General features: G+C 41.7%; 1 protein-coding gene across 8 annotated transcripts in view; it reads right to left on the minus strand.

The window, feature by feature from the left end:
• ANKS1B (ankyrin repeat and sterile alpha motif domain containing 1B) overlaps window positions 1-13,224 on the minus strand; it is an 831,045-nt gene that overhangs the window by 121,863 nt on the left and 695,958 nt on the right. Inside the window, exon 1 of one of the 8 annotated variants that reach the window (XM_060245228.1) lies at window positions 3,540-3,648. The exons of 4 other annotated variants lie outside the window; for them this stretch is intronic. The gene's annotated coding sequence lies outside the window, so the exon portion shown is untranslated. Of the gene's footprint in view, window positions 1-2,431; window positions 2,501-3,102; window positions 3,335-3,535; window positions 3,649-13,224 lie in introns of those variants that run through there. 3 more of the 8 variants (XM_060245229.1, XM_060245227.1, XM_060245230.1) reach the window with 3 other exon arrangements.

Genomic DNA, 13,224 nt, shown 5'->3' on the forward strand with positions numbered 1-13,224 from the left:
TTTTCTACATTTTTGGATCATTTGATTCTTTTATAACCAGAAACATGTTTTAGTTGTGCATCAAATTTCTCAGTTAGATTTTGAATCTTTAATGCTAAGGTAATTGGCAAGTGATTGCTATCTTGGTGGATCTCTTAAATCTACATAATTTAACAGTTTGTGCTAAACTAGGACAAAATAAATAGTACTAGCTCCTTAGCTTGATCAGAATGTGTAGTCACCAGGAATCTCACCCTTGACTAAGCCATTCAAAATAAATCTAATCTGCTAGCTAATTGTGCTAAGTGAACCCCTTTCCTATTACCATCCACGAATTTGGGGCGGGGGGGGGGGGAGAATATGCTGACTCATCAGAAGGGGCAGCATTGTTGCTTGAGTACAACTCATCAGAAGGGATGGCTCTGGTATAAAAACTGCCAGCTATTAAAACAAGAGCGACAGGGAGCTTCAGCAGGAGACTAGTTACATACTTTTCACGATTGCTCCAGATTTCCTGTAGCCTAAGCATATTATCTGGAGGGACTATGTATACATTAATAAGCCCAATGAATGGGTCTCATAAAAGAGCAGCTTGTGAGCTGTGACCTTACAAATCTCTAACACTGGGGATTCCATTCACTTTCTCTCCTTGTTCCTTTAAAGCTGCATTGCTACCCCTTTCCTTATTTATAATATATGTATTGCCTCCTCCATTCTTTTCTGATGCTTCATTGTTTAGATTAACCCTTTCTGTATTTTTAGCAGTACCAGTTGTGTGTGTGTAGGGGGGAGTAATTATAACGCTGGATTTTTTTTCTAGTATTGTTCTTAAATTTCCTCTTATCTTAATTCTTGTAAAAGGAGTAACCAGCACAAAAGTTCATTTCAAGCTATTTCTAGTGACTAAGCTGGCCTTTTAAAATGACTAAAGTACATGCCCTTCCTTTATACCAAAGAAAATGAGTCAGACATTTCATGTGCATTAATTACTTCAGGGTTCTCATTCAGCAGCAACTTGTCTATACTTACCTTTATTCAAGCCAAAAGATACATTTAGCAGGAACTCTCATGTCTAAAAGTTAAATACCTGACTGCAAAACTGCAGCTTGTATTATATTTATCAAACAGAAAAAGCCAGGATTCTCTAAGACATAGCCTGAAACAACTACACAAAAGACCATCAGCGAAAACAACCAAGTCTCCATTTTATAGCTTCATTTAAAATTTTATGTTGCCACTAGAATGGATATTACAACCTGGCAATCATTAAAGGCTGCAGAATCAAGGCCTCTTGCTTTGACAAATAAATGCCTATTTGCCTATTCTAAGAAACCTTGGAATTCTACTGAGATAGATTAAGAATCAGAAACCCACTCAGTTGACATAAAGTTTAATTCTATGACTGTTACTCCTTCAGCACACTATCAAAACATATTTTTAGGGCTACTGTGACCAAAATAGCTCCTGCCTGTGGAGTCAAGGGATTACTTTAAGATTAGTTAATGGCTCCCTGACAAACCATATTACAAATGTTCTCCAAAGGATAGTGCATGTGCTGTCTATTGTATGTTACTAACCAAATGCAGAGATTTGAATATTGTTAATGCTCTCCAGATTCTTATAAGATATACTTTGATTTCATACACACTAGTCCTGTATTGTCACCAACCTTTTAAAACCAGCCACTCCCCCACCCAAGACATGTGCTAAAGTGGCAGTGTGCTTTTCAAATAAAATGTCTGCTAATATTCCCATGCTCTTTTGTTAGGTCTGGATAAAACACTTCATACAATTTGTTCCTAAACAGAGAGGAAAAAACACCATGTGTGAAATGTGGTGCAGACATTTGCCATGAGTACACAGCTTGTGAAAAAATAACACTTGCCTCACACTTTTACACGATGCTCCATGTGCTGTTTGCCTACAAAGATTAATAGATATTATATAGATGTATTGTGTGTGCATAGCCATGATGTATGGAAAAGCCTTCAGGAGATTATTCAGTTACCGCTTACTCTAACACAGTTCTTCCAAAATTAATGAAATCACACCACCTTAAGCACCTGATTACAGGCCTAAGAAACCCCCACCTGTAAAAGTAGATTATCACATTTCTGTCAGAACACTAGAGTTGTGTACAAATATGGTCTACAAGATGACAACTTTTTGCATTATACATAGTTTTTTTAAATTTTAAAATCAGTTTTATTCAGAAGACAGAAACCAATAATGCATACTTAACCCATGTTATTTAAAACTATAATCTTGACACATTAACAACAAAAAAAAAATCTGTGATTCTAATCTGCAGGCACATGAAAACAGAAAAGGGCACCCGAGAAGATTTCTCAGAAAGTAAGAGGCAGGCCAAAACAGCATCACCCTAAAGCCGAGCCTTTCCTCTCTCTCCTTGACAAGTTTGAGATCAAGAGCAAAATGACTTCTAAGTTACCAAGTCGCTGGAAAGAGGGCTTTGCAATGTAAATGCTGACACAACCTTCCACGACAGAAGCAACTGCAGGCTCTGCAGGCTCTTACTGCTCTCCAGGGTGTATCACTTGAAAGTACATGCCCACTTTTCTCCCCGAGATTAATCATTGCTTAAAAATACACGGAGTGAGCACAGAGGAGAGAAAGCTTACTCGCCGCCTCTCCCCCACCCTTCCCTCCGAAGCAAGCGAGGGAGGAAAACTCGCCACCACCACACGGCTGGACCACTTCCATCAGGCTCTCCTCCGAACCACTGGGGCACCATGCGACCCACACTTCTCTGCTGCTCTCTCTCTCGGCATCTTCCCTTTTTGCTCTTTTCAAATGGCTATTTTTAGGGACGCTGGACATTCCTGAAGCCCCATCACCATCCGAGGGGGCTGAGAAAAGGGAACCAGAAGCGGCCCTTCCCGGATCGGATTTCTACTTTGCAGCAGCGCAGAGCTGGAGCAAAGCAGGCAGGCAGGCAACCCACCCCCCTGCGGCCCTCAGTCCAGTCCGCAGCCAGCGGGGTCAACGGGAAGGCGCCCCCGCCCCGCCCCCAGCAACCATCTGCAGCCACCGTCCTTCGCTTGCCTTCTGAGCCGAGCAGGCAGCGGGCGCTGGGCTTACTCATCAGCAACGCGGGCTCACCTATGCGCGGAGGAATAGCAGCAGAGCGGCGGCGGCGGCGGCGAGCGCAGGCAGGCAGGCGGGGGGCAGCAGACAGGCAGCGATATTTATATTCTGCAGCGCTGAGCCCTCGCCTTTGTGCATCTTCCTTTCTCTGCCTGGGCTTAGCGAGGCAGGGACGCCGCAGCGAAACCGAGCCGGGCACTTCCACGCTCAGCCCCTCTCCCTCCCCATCCAGCCGCCGGCACCCGCGAACCAAGGAGGGAGGGAGGGAGGGAAAGCAGAAGGGGGGAGAGGGAGCGCGCGCCCCCGCCACCCATCCCCCCACCTCTCCCCTTTCCCGCGCTCCCGCCGCGTGTGGGGGGGGGGCAGAGGAGGCAGGCTGGCAGCGGGCTTATCCGCGCCCCCCAGGCATCGTCCCGCCAAAGGCCCGGCCGGCTCGTCACTCACTTACTCACTCTGTTCCCGTGAGGAGCCGAGAAGTCCGGGCAAACGCCGCGCTAGCTGCGGGCGGGCAGGTTGCCGATCTGCTGCTGCGCCTTGCTGTCCCCCCCCCTCCCCTCGCATCCCCTGTTACTATGGATATTCGCCGTGTGTCTCCTCCGCTCCCGCCTGCACACGGAGAGGGAAGCGGCTGCCGGGCTGCTCGACGGGCGCCCACATGCCGCCACCCAAAGTGACCCTCCCGCTGCAGTGGTTGCAGCTGAAGCCGCCAGAGAAACTACCTGTCACTGTCCCGCCAGCGCCGTCCTCTCCCCGCCCCTCAGCTCGGCATAAGGAAGGCGATGGCATTTTCCCCTTCCCCCTCACATAGACCGTACTGAGGCAGGGATGCAGAGACCAGAAAAGTGGCCCTCTGCACTGCCCCCCTTGGGGAGGATGAGGGTGCCGCTAGGGTTAAGGCAAAAGCCCTAAGGCTGGCATTGGTCTCCCTCAAGAAGTTAGAAAAAGCGCAGGGGGAAAGAGGTAGCTTCAACCCACTACAAATAAAGCAGGAGCCATTTAAGGCTTACTGCATTGCAACTGTAAGGGCACAGGGAGACTGACATATGTAGCTCCTGACCACAGGAATCAGCCAGAGCAGTGTGGCTGCTGTTTCCACACTAGTAACAATTGGGCCCCCTTTGAATACATCCTGAGCCACTGTTCTGAAGTGATATCCCACAAGGTTGCAGTGTGGCTCTGATAGGATGCCCACATGAGTCTTTGTGACCTTACTGGCACAAAGCTGGGAAGGAGGGTACTGGTCAGATGGGGGGGGGGATATAAACTCACATGTAAAAAAGCCCTGCAGAGTATCCTAATGGAAAAGTATCTCCCAAGAGGCCTGTATGTATATGTGTGTGAAGGATGCCTTGAAACGGGAAGGCCATATAGGAGGGCCATATGAAATTATTATGTTCTGTCATCAGCCCCCTGAATCCAGTGCTGTCACTCCTATTGCTGAGAAAATAGGCCATGGTGAACTTGTGAGTGCAGGAGATGGTTCTTCTCCCACACACGTTGTCCTGTGGACTGAAACAGATGTGGCATAGGCCAAGGACAAAGCACCATGTGAGCACTCCATGTGTGATTCAGCCATGTTACAAAATACCTGTATTGCTCTGGCTTATTTAAATAGAGTGCATCCATCTTGACTGACATGTTAATATTACACATGAATAGGTCAACTGGTTTATGAACTATAACTGAACATGACAGAGAGTGCATGTAAACGCTGATGCAGATAAGTGCTCATTGGCCACACCACCTTGTTTTGCCCCTTTTCAAAGAAGATATCATATGGATCTTCATTATTTGAACCCCTTGCAAGATTGGTAATAGGTAAACAGAATTTGCCTTTCCCATTCCACAGTGAATGACAGCAGCTGTCCCCCCACCAATCCATCCTACACTCTGCCTCTGCTGTGCATTTCTTCATTTTGGATCTCTTTAATGATGTTTATGTGATAAAACAAAGAAGTAGATAATTTCATAGGGGAAGAAATGAATGACACTTTTATGATTGGATGCAGTCTCAACTTATTGTGATACATCAGTGCAGACTGCACAAAATCCCAGCATTCCAGCTATCATAGGCCTGTTAGTTTTCTATCTGTCATAAAAACAAATGGAAGAATAATGTTCTCCAACTTCACTCTCTACAGTAAAATACATTAAATTGTTAAGTTACCTTTTGCTATTTTGTCACATTTACTGTAAATGTAAGCATTTGCGTAACTTTGGGTTAGAAAGCCCTTACACAAGAGCCCATCAAGGCTGGTAAACGGTCATTGGAGCCACAGTTTCTAACATATAGAAATGGTGAATTAACCGGTTCAGGTCATATTCCCCATGGGGAATATGCCTACACTAATACTTACTTTTACCACACAAAAATTGCTTCATTTTAAGTCCCTGCTTGGTCAAAAAATAATCTTCACATGTTTAATACAATTGAATGCCCAGGATTTTTATTTTCAATTAATAAATGCTGAATTTCTCACACACATATCTTCGAATAAGTTGTATGTTGAAAAAGAAACAGGAAAAGGTAGGTTCCTGAACTAATTTCCAGTTATGTGTGAAGTAGTCTGATTATTATTGGACCTAGGTAGTGCAATCTTTGGTTTTGATAGCACACAATGATGCTAGCAATCCAACCATAGTTGTTACATACGGTCTCCTACTGAAATCATTGGGACTTGAAATGTTTAACTTTAGATGCATTATCGCCAATGATTACGTGCATGTTACATATTTGTTATTTGCATACTTGTTTGTTTAAAAAAGAGACTTCAGTGGTGAAGTAGAAGGGAATGGAACAATGCCAAGGAATAGGTACTTAACAGATGCAGAGAAAAGAAGGACATGAATTTGCTTTCTCTGACAGCTTTAGAGACCATTCCTAAGTCTACTCAGAATTCCACTCAGGTCTGTACATTCTGTAAAGTGTATATAGGATGGGACTCTTAGTCCCCACCCCACTCCCACTTTGTTCTACATCAGAGTTTAAACAAATATTTGCAAAATCTAAAATTCAAGTATTAAACATCTACAAATCAAACCCCATAGGGTATTTATTGCAGCAAAATGCATTCTATTTAGTACAACATCTGTAACAAGGGAAATCTCACATGAGAATTAATGGCCTAGTAATTTTCCTTGTATGAAAAGGAGTACAAGGACCAATGTTGGTTTCTTCCAACTTGATCCTTTTCCTCTATAAATCCTTAGAATAGCAAAGGTAAACAGATTATGACATAAGATTAAACAAAACATTGTTACATTTTAATAAAATTCAAAAGTACCTTAGCTTTGCCTTCTAGAAACACATATTATGGTTAACATTTGTTGCCTATTCTCTTCATTCTTGTAGTCCTCTGCCAAAGACTCTTGGCACCAAAGATTTTTCTTTATTCATACTTTGGGTTTGTTTATTACTTTTTGGCTTGCTTTCCCATGTCCCTTCTTTTCTACCTAAACTTAGCCATATTCTTACTTTACTTGGTCCTGAATACACTGCTGTCATCCCTATTTTCTAACCTCCAGGACTTTTCAGTATGGATACAATCACTGTAGTATTTCTTCTCTTTGCACTTTTTTTCTTCACTACTTTCCAACCTCTTCCTTCTCCTTCCTCCCAGCTCTTAATTTGCATATTCCAACTAATTTCTAAAAAATCTTCTACCTTTTTATGTTCTGTTGACCCAGCTCCTTCATCTTGTTAGATGTTTATCATCTCTTAGGCCGGTTCTTCCCTATATTTTGAATTCTTATCTATCCTTTGGTTTTTTTCTTTTTTCAAGACTGCTGTTATTTCTCCTATTCAAAAAAAATGTTCATCCTCTTGTCTCTGTTATCTTATCCCCTAGCTTCCTTTCATTTCTAAAATTCTTGAAAGGATTGTTCTCTGCCCTCAGTGACTGGTTGTACTGATTCACACCTTGACCCATTTTTTTTTTATCCACTCAAAAGGCTCTGGCACAGATAGCTAGCAGTCTTCTCACCAGTAAACCTCAACGTCTCTATCCTGTTCTGCATCTTCTTGAGTTTTCCATATCCATATGATGTTATTGATTACATGCTTCTCTCACTCTTTGAGATTTCCTAGGTTTGGTTTCAGCTGCTGTTTGAAGACTGCCAGTGAGGGGGAGCTCACCACCTCCCACTTCTTTAGTCTCCATTGTTGTTATCTCTCCTTGCTTCTTGGCACTGCTTGTTGGGTTTGCCTTGCTACTGTTACCACTTGATGAAGGAGAAATGTCAGGTACAGCATAACAGAAGCCACTGGCAATAAAGTAACAGTATGCTGATCTTTCTCCCTTGATACATCTGTAAATATTTTACTGCTTTTTCTGCTACTTCTAACTTGGTGACACTATTTGAAGCTTAATTTTTCCATGCCTGAGATGCCTGTTTCACTCGCATATTATTTTCATTCTCTTCTACCTTGAAATCCATTTCTGCTCTCCTGTGTTTTGTGCAGGACACTTTGATTATCTACATTAGATCTTAGCCAAAAGGCCAAGAAGCAACAACTGGCTAGGTAATATTTTAGACAGTTTAGTGTCTGTAATAAACAGCTAATAAACATTTTGTGATGTAATGTTACTTTGATTATCTTACAACTATTCACATCTGCTAATTTTAAATGTTCAGGATATTTTGCTCTTTCCTATCTTTTATCTGTTCCTTCTATCTTCACTCCCTTTGCTTTTTCTAAACTCATCTTATGAAATGGGTTGGTACATCCATGTCCTTTTCCTTTATTCTAACCACTGGAAGCCACTTTCACTTTCTTAAGGTTCAAACTAGATAAATTGAAGATCATTGATTCAGATCAAGGAGTTAAATGTTCTCACCCCTGCAAAGTTTTGATTATTGAATTCAACATATTCCTGTCCTGTTAGCTGTAGGAGGAAAAAGATTCCTGTTGGTGCGGAGCAGGGTAGGTCTCAACAGAGAAAATCACGTAGGGTAGAAAGATTATAACCCCCCTCTCCCCACATTCATTACTCCAATCTGACAAAGAAATCCATGATCTCTATTCACTCGTTTAACCATTTTACATTTTGTGCTGGCTTTTCCTGAGGATTGTCATCTAATTTTACCCATTCTTTTAATTTTCCCCTTGTATATTCTAAGCAGGGCTAGCCCTGGCTAGAATTTGGATAAGCAACCTCAAAGGAATACCAGGGGCGTGATGTAGAGGTAGGCAATGGCAAACCACCTCTGAAACATCTCTTGCCATAAAAACAAGACTAGCTCACCACCAAGTGGTGCATAACACCAAAAGAGCTAGAACTTCTGACTGCCAGACAATCTTAGGAACTTCTGGCTATACTACATACACTGCCATACAATAATTAATTAGTGTGGCTCATTTTTTTCTCTTGTAATATTGTATTAAGGCTTATGTATAATTTTGTACAAATAACCACAATAACAATAATAACTGATTTGGAAAAAAAGTTTGACAGATTTTAGCACAACCCTTAGTTTTTTTGTGAAATTTGTCAAAATATATGCAGAAGAATGTTCTGTTGATACCATCAACTTTTATGATATAACAAATCTGAGGAGTCAGTAATGACAGTATGGATACAGGTTTCAATATAAAAGTCATAAGAAAATGATTCCTACTTTGCCAAGAAGATGATATTATAGCAAATGAACAGAACAATCCTAAACAGATTGCTGCTTAGGGTAACTTTGAAAGTTATCAAAATGTTGTCCAATAGGTTTGTTTTGCCCTGATACAAAATACAATCCTCAATGTAAATCTAATGGATAAAGCTACTATAGACAAACTGAAACACAGAAAATACTATCTCCATTTATATCACCCTATAATATCAGTGTTATCACAATGGTTGTGAAAACACTGAAGATATTACTGAAAAGCCAAAGGAATCAAGTACTAAATATTATGCAAGGGATGTTACCATAGAGAAGAGTTAAAGGGGATTTTTTTGCCTCTTTTCATGGTTTTCCCTTGTGTCGATCATTCTGACAACTATTGCTTAATTAGAGCCTTTTAAAATCCTCCAGTGTTTTTTTTAAATATATTTTGCTTTTCTGCAGATTTTTCAGATTTGTATAAAGATCTATCTTGGCCATTCACAGCTCCTGTCACTGTATTTAGGTATCCAAATATTTGGCCAACTGGGTTGCTAAAATTTCATATGGTAAGCTATTCATGTAAAGTAGTTCCCTATGTGGCTATGATTTCAAGCATGACAATGCATATTATTTAAGGAGGAAGGGATATTGGCATGGGATCATGGAAAACCAATTCACAAAAATGGTTTGCCAAATTGTTGCATTTCTAGAGACCATTCACACACTGTGTTGCATGTATGAACTGGAATATTCAATGATAGACTATACTTTTTGGGGGGGGAGGGTTGTGTGTGTGTACATGTGAGTGACTGTGTACCTGGAAGTCATGGCGACCCCTGGTGACTGACTCTTACTGGGAGCCTGGAAGATATTCAGAAAGGTGGCTGAATAAAGTCTTCCCCTGCCTTTGGTATTCCAAGGAGGTCTCCCATCCAAGCAGGGCTCTTTTTCTTGCAGGAGCTCCTCCGCATATTAGACCACGCCCCCTGATGGAGCCAATCCTCCTGGAGCTTACAGTAGGCCCTGTACTAAGAGCCCTCTAAGCTCTTCGATGATTGGCTACATCAGGGAGGTGTGGCCTAATATGCAGAGGAGCTCCTGCTGGAAAAGAGCCCTGCACCAAGTACTTGCTAGAGTCAATCTTGCTTAGCTTCTGAGATCTGATGAGGTCTGCCTTGCCTGGGCTATCCAGGTCATGGCATAGAATCATAAAATCATAGCGTTGGAAGGGACCTCCAAGGTCATCAACCCCCTGCACAATGCAGGAGACTTACAAATACCTCCTTTTAAATTCACAGGATCTTCATTGCTGTCAGATGGCCATCTAGCCTCTGTTTAAAAACCTCCAAAGAAGGCGAGCCCACCACCTCCCAAGGAAGCCTGTTCCACTGAGGAACCGCTCTAACGGTCAGGAAATTCTTCCTAATGTTGAGCCAGAAACTCTTTTGATTTAATTTCAACCCATTGGTTCTGGTCCTACCTTCTGGGGCCACAGAAAACAATTCCACACCATCCTCTATGTGACAGCCCTTCAAGTACTTGAAGATGGTGATCATCTCACCTCTCAGCCACCTCATCTCCAGGCTAAACATGCCCAGCTCCTTCAACCTTTCTTCATAAGACTTGGTCTCCAGACCCCTCACCATCTTTGTCGCCCTCCTCTGGACCTGTCCAACTTGTCTATATCCTTCTTAAAATGTGGTGCCCAAGCTGAACACAATACTCCAGGTGAGGCTTTACCAGAGCAGAGTAAAGTGATACCATCATGTGATCTGGACACTATACTTCTTTTGATACAGCCCAAAATTGCATTTGCCTTTTAGCCACATCATATTGTTGACTCATGTTCAGCATATGATCCACTAAGATCCCTAGATCCTTTTCGCACATACTACTGCTAAGACAAGTCTCTCCCATCCTATAACCATGCATTGGATTTTTCCTACCTGAATGCAGAACTTTACATTTATCCATGTTAAAATTCATTTTATTGGTTTTAGCCCAGTTTTCCAGCCTGTCAAGGTCATCCTGTATCCTGTTTCTGTCTTCTGATGTATTTGCAACCCTTCCCAATTTAGTATCATTGGCAAATTTAATAAGATTTCCTCTACTCCTTCATCCAAATCATTTATAAAGATATTGAAGAAAACAGGCCCCAGGACAGATCCTTGAGGTACTCCACTTGTCACTCCTCTCCAAGAGGATGAGGAACCATTCACAAGCACTCTTTAGGTGCGATCTGTCAACCAGTTACAGATCCACCTAATGGTAACAGGATCCAAACCACATTTTACCAACTTGTCAACAAGGACAGTATGTGGAACTTTATCAAAAGCCTTACTGAAATCAAGATAAATGATGTCTACAGCATTCCCTTGATCCAGCAAGGTAGTCACTTTCTCAAAAAAAGAGATCAGGTTAGTCTGACATGACTTGTTCTTGAGAAACCCATGCTGGCTCTTAGTAATCACAAACATCCTTTTTAAATGTTCCAGGACTGACTTTTTGATTATTTGTTCTAAAACTTTTCCAGGAGTAGACATCAAGCTGATGGGTGGGTAGTTACCCAGATCCTCCTTTTTCCCCTTCTTGAAGATGGGGACAACATTTGCCTGCCTCCAATCTTCTGGCACCTCTCCTGTTCTCCAAGAATTCTCAAAAATAATAGCCAGATGCTCAGAAATTACATCCACAAGCTCTTTTAGAACCCTTGGATGCAGTTCATCTGGCCCTGAGGACTTCGTTTCATTTAAAGAAACTAGGTAGTTACGTACTACCCCTATGCTGATCCTAGGTTGGAACTTCATACCCTATGTTCTGTTTCTGCCATTTGAGCACTGTTTCCCTCAGAAGAGAAGACTGAGGAAAAGTAGGAATTGAGCAGTTCTGCCCTTGCTTCATTACCCAGATGCTTGGTGACCACCATTGTAGTGGGGTGGAGATTGTAGAATTCCATCACTTCCCATTCCTAACCTGACCTTAAAATTCAGGTGGCTAAACCTACCATGCTTTTTATAAATCCATGCATGATTCAGGTTTACATGAACAAGCATTATGTACTCTTGCTATATTTTACATTTTTCTATATTTCAATCTTTCTGAGTCTGTTTGCATTCCAATGATAGTTTGGGCCAAACCATCTATAGTCTTGCAATATTTTAGCCAGAGCCAGGTTAAGACATGCTGTGGAAACAAGTTTAAGAGCCTTATGGCGTTAGCAAAACAAATGGTAATGTAGTAATATGTAGCAATTGTTTTGTATTTACAGGGTCCTTTTAACCTGAGCCCCTAAACTATAGCTTACTCATCTTGTGCATAAATCTAGCTTTGACTTTAGCCTTGTATCAAGTTTTGTTTATTCTTAAAAAACAAAAACATATTGTAGTTCCATGAGTCTCACCAAACCATCTAAATTCTCAAGCAGCATGAGAAGAACTCTTACACTTACCAATCTTAATGCAGCACAACAGAGAGCAAAACATATATGAACAAAGCCAGTATATGATGGAAGTAGTTGATAATATTAAAGGAATGGCAACACAAATAAGGCAGCTGAAACTCAAATATGCAGGCAGGGTATCCAGTGATTACTGCTTACTGGAGCAAAGATAATGTATTTGAAAGCTAAATTCTACCTGAACATTTAACACTTGCTGTGGTTCAGTGCATGCTTTTCATGCTGAAGGACACAAATGCAGTCTCTGGCATCTTCAGCTAAAGGAATTCAGATCCAAAATACACATTACATGTGACATGAGTCAGGTTCCTGGAATGTGACACGTGAACCTGAGGAAGAAGCAAAATCCCCGCTGCGGCTGCTTCTGCTAGTGAAAATGGTTTGGGAGGAAAACCTAAAACCCCTTCTTTCCCCTTGCTACATTTTGAGTCGGACAGTTCAACAATGAGGTTTATAAAGGTTAGTCTCTGTGTGTATGTGACCAAGAGTCAGTGACCTGACTCATGTCATGTATTTCAGCCCTCAGTAGCAGACCTAAGAAAGATCTTTCTCTGTCTGAGGCCCTGATGAACGTCTGCTTGTCAGACTAAATAATACTGAGTTTACTGGACCTATGGTCTGACTTAGTGTAGTATAGAATAAAGTTCAGGGACAGGAAGATAGTACTAATGAAATCAGATAAAGTGCTGGTGTTGTAAATGAAGGCAACTTCATATGATCATATACACTCACACCTGCTATTTGAAATGTCTAGACTCAGAATAAATCCTTTTATCCTTTTTTGCATTTTTATAGGGTTTGTGCATACAGTGTTCAAGACTAACCCGGGTCACCAGTAATTATTGGAACCTATTAGGTGTTTGATGACATGCCACTATTGCAGTATCATATGTGCAGTAAAAATAGATGTATGAAGACTCTGTTGGATTACCATAATTGGCAGGTAGTTTGTGGTAGGTTAGTGTTGAAAGCATCAAAGGTAAAAATCAAGGCAATAGTAGCCAATGCCCGGCTTATTTCACACACTATCACATAACCTGCTCTCTTGCTCATACATTGCAAAAAAGAAGAAGTGGGATGCA

The sequence above is a fragment of the Heteronotia binoei genome, chromosome 8 (assembly GCF_032191835.1).
Source record: "Heteronotia binoei isolate CCM8104 ecotype False Entrance Well chromosome 8, APGP_CSIRO_Hbin_v1, whole genome shotgun sequence".
In the NCBI taxonomy this organism is placed as follows: Eukaryota; Metazoa; Chordata; class Lepidosauria; order Squamata; family Gekkonidae; genus Heteronotia; species Heteronotia binoei.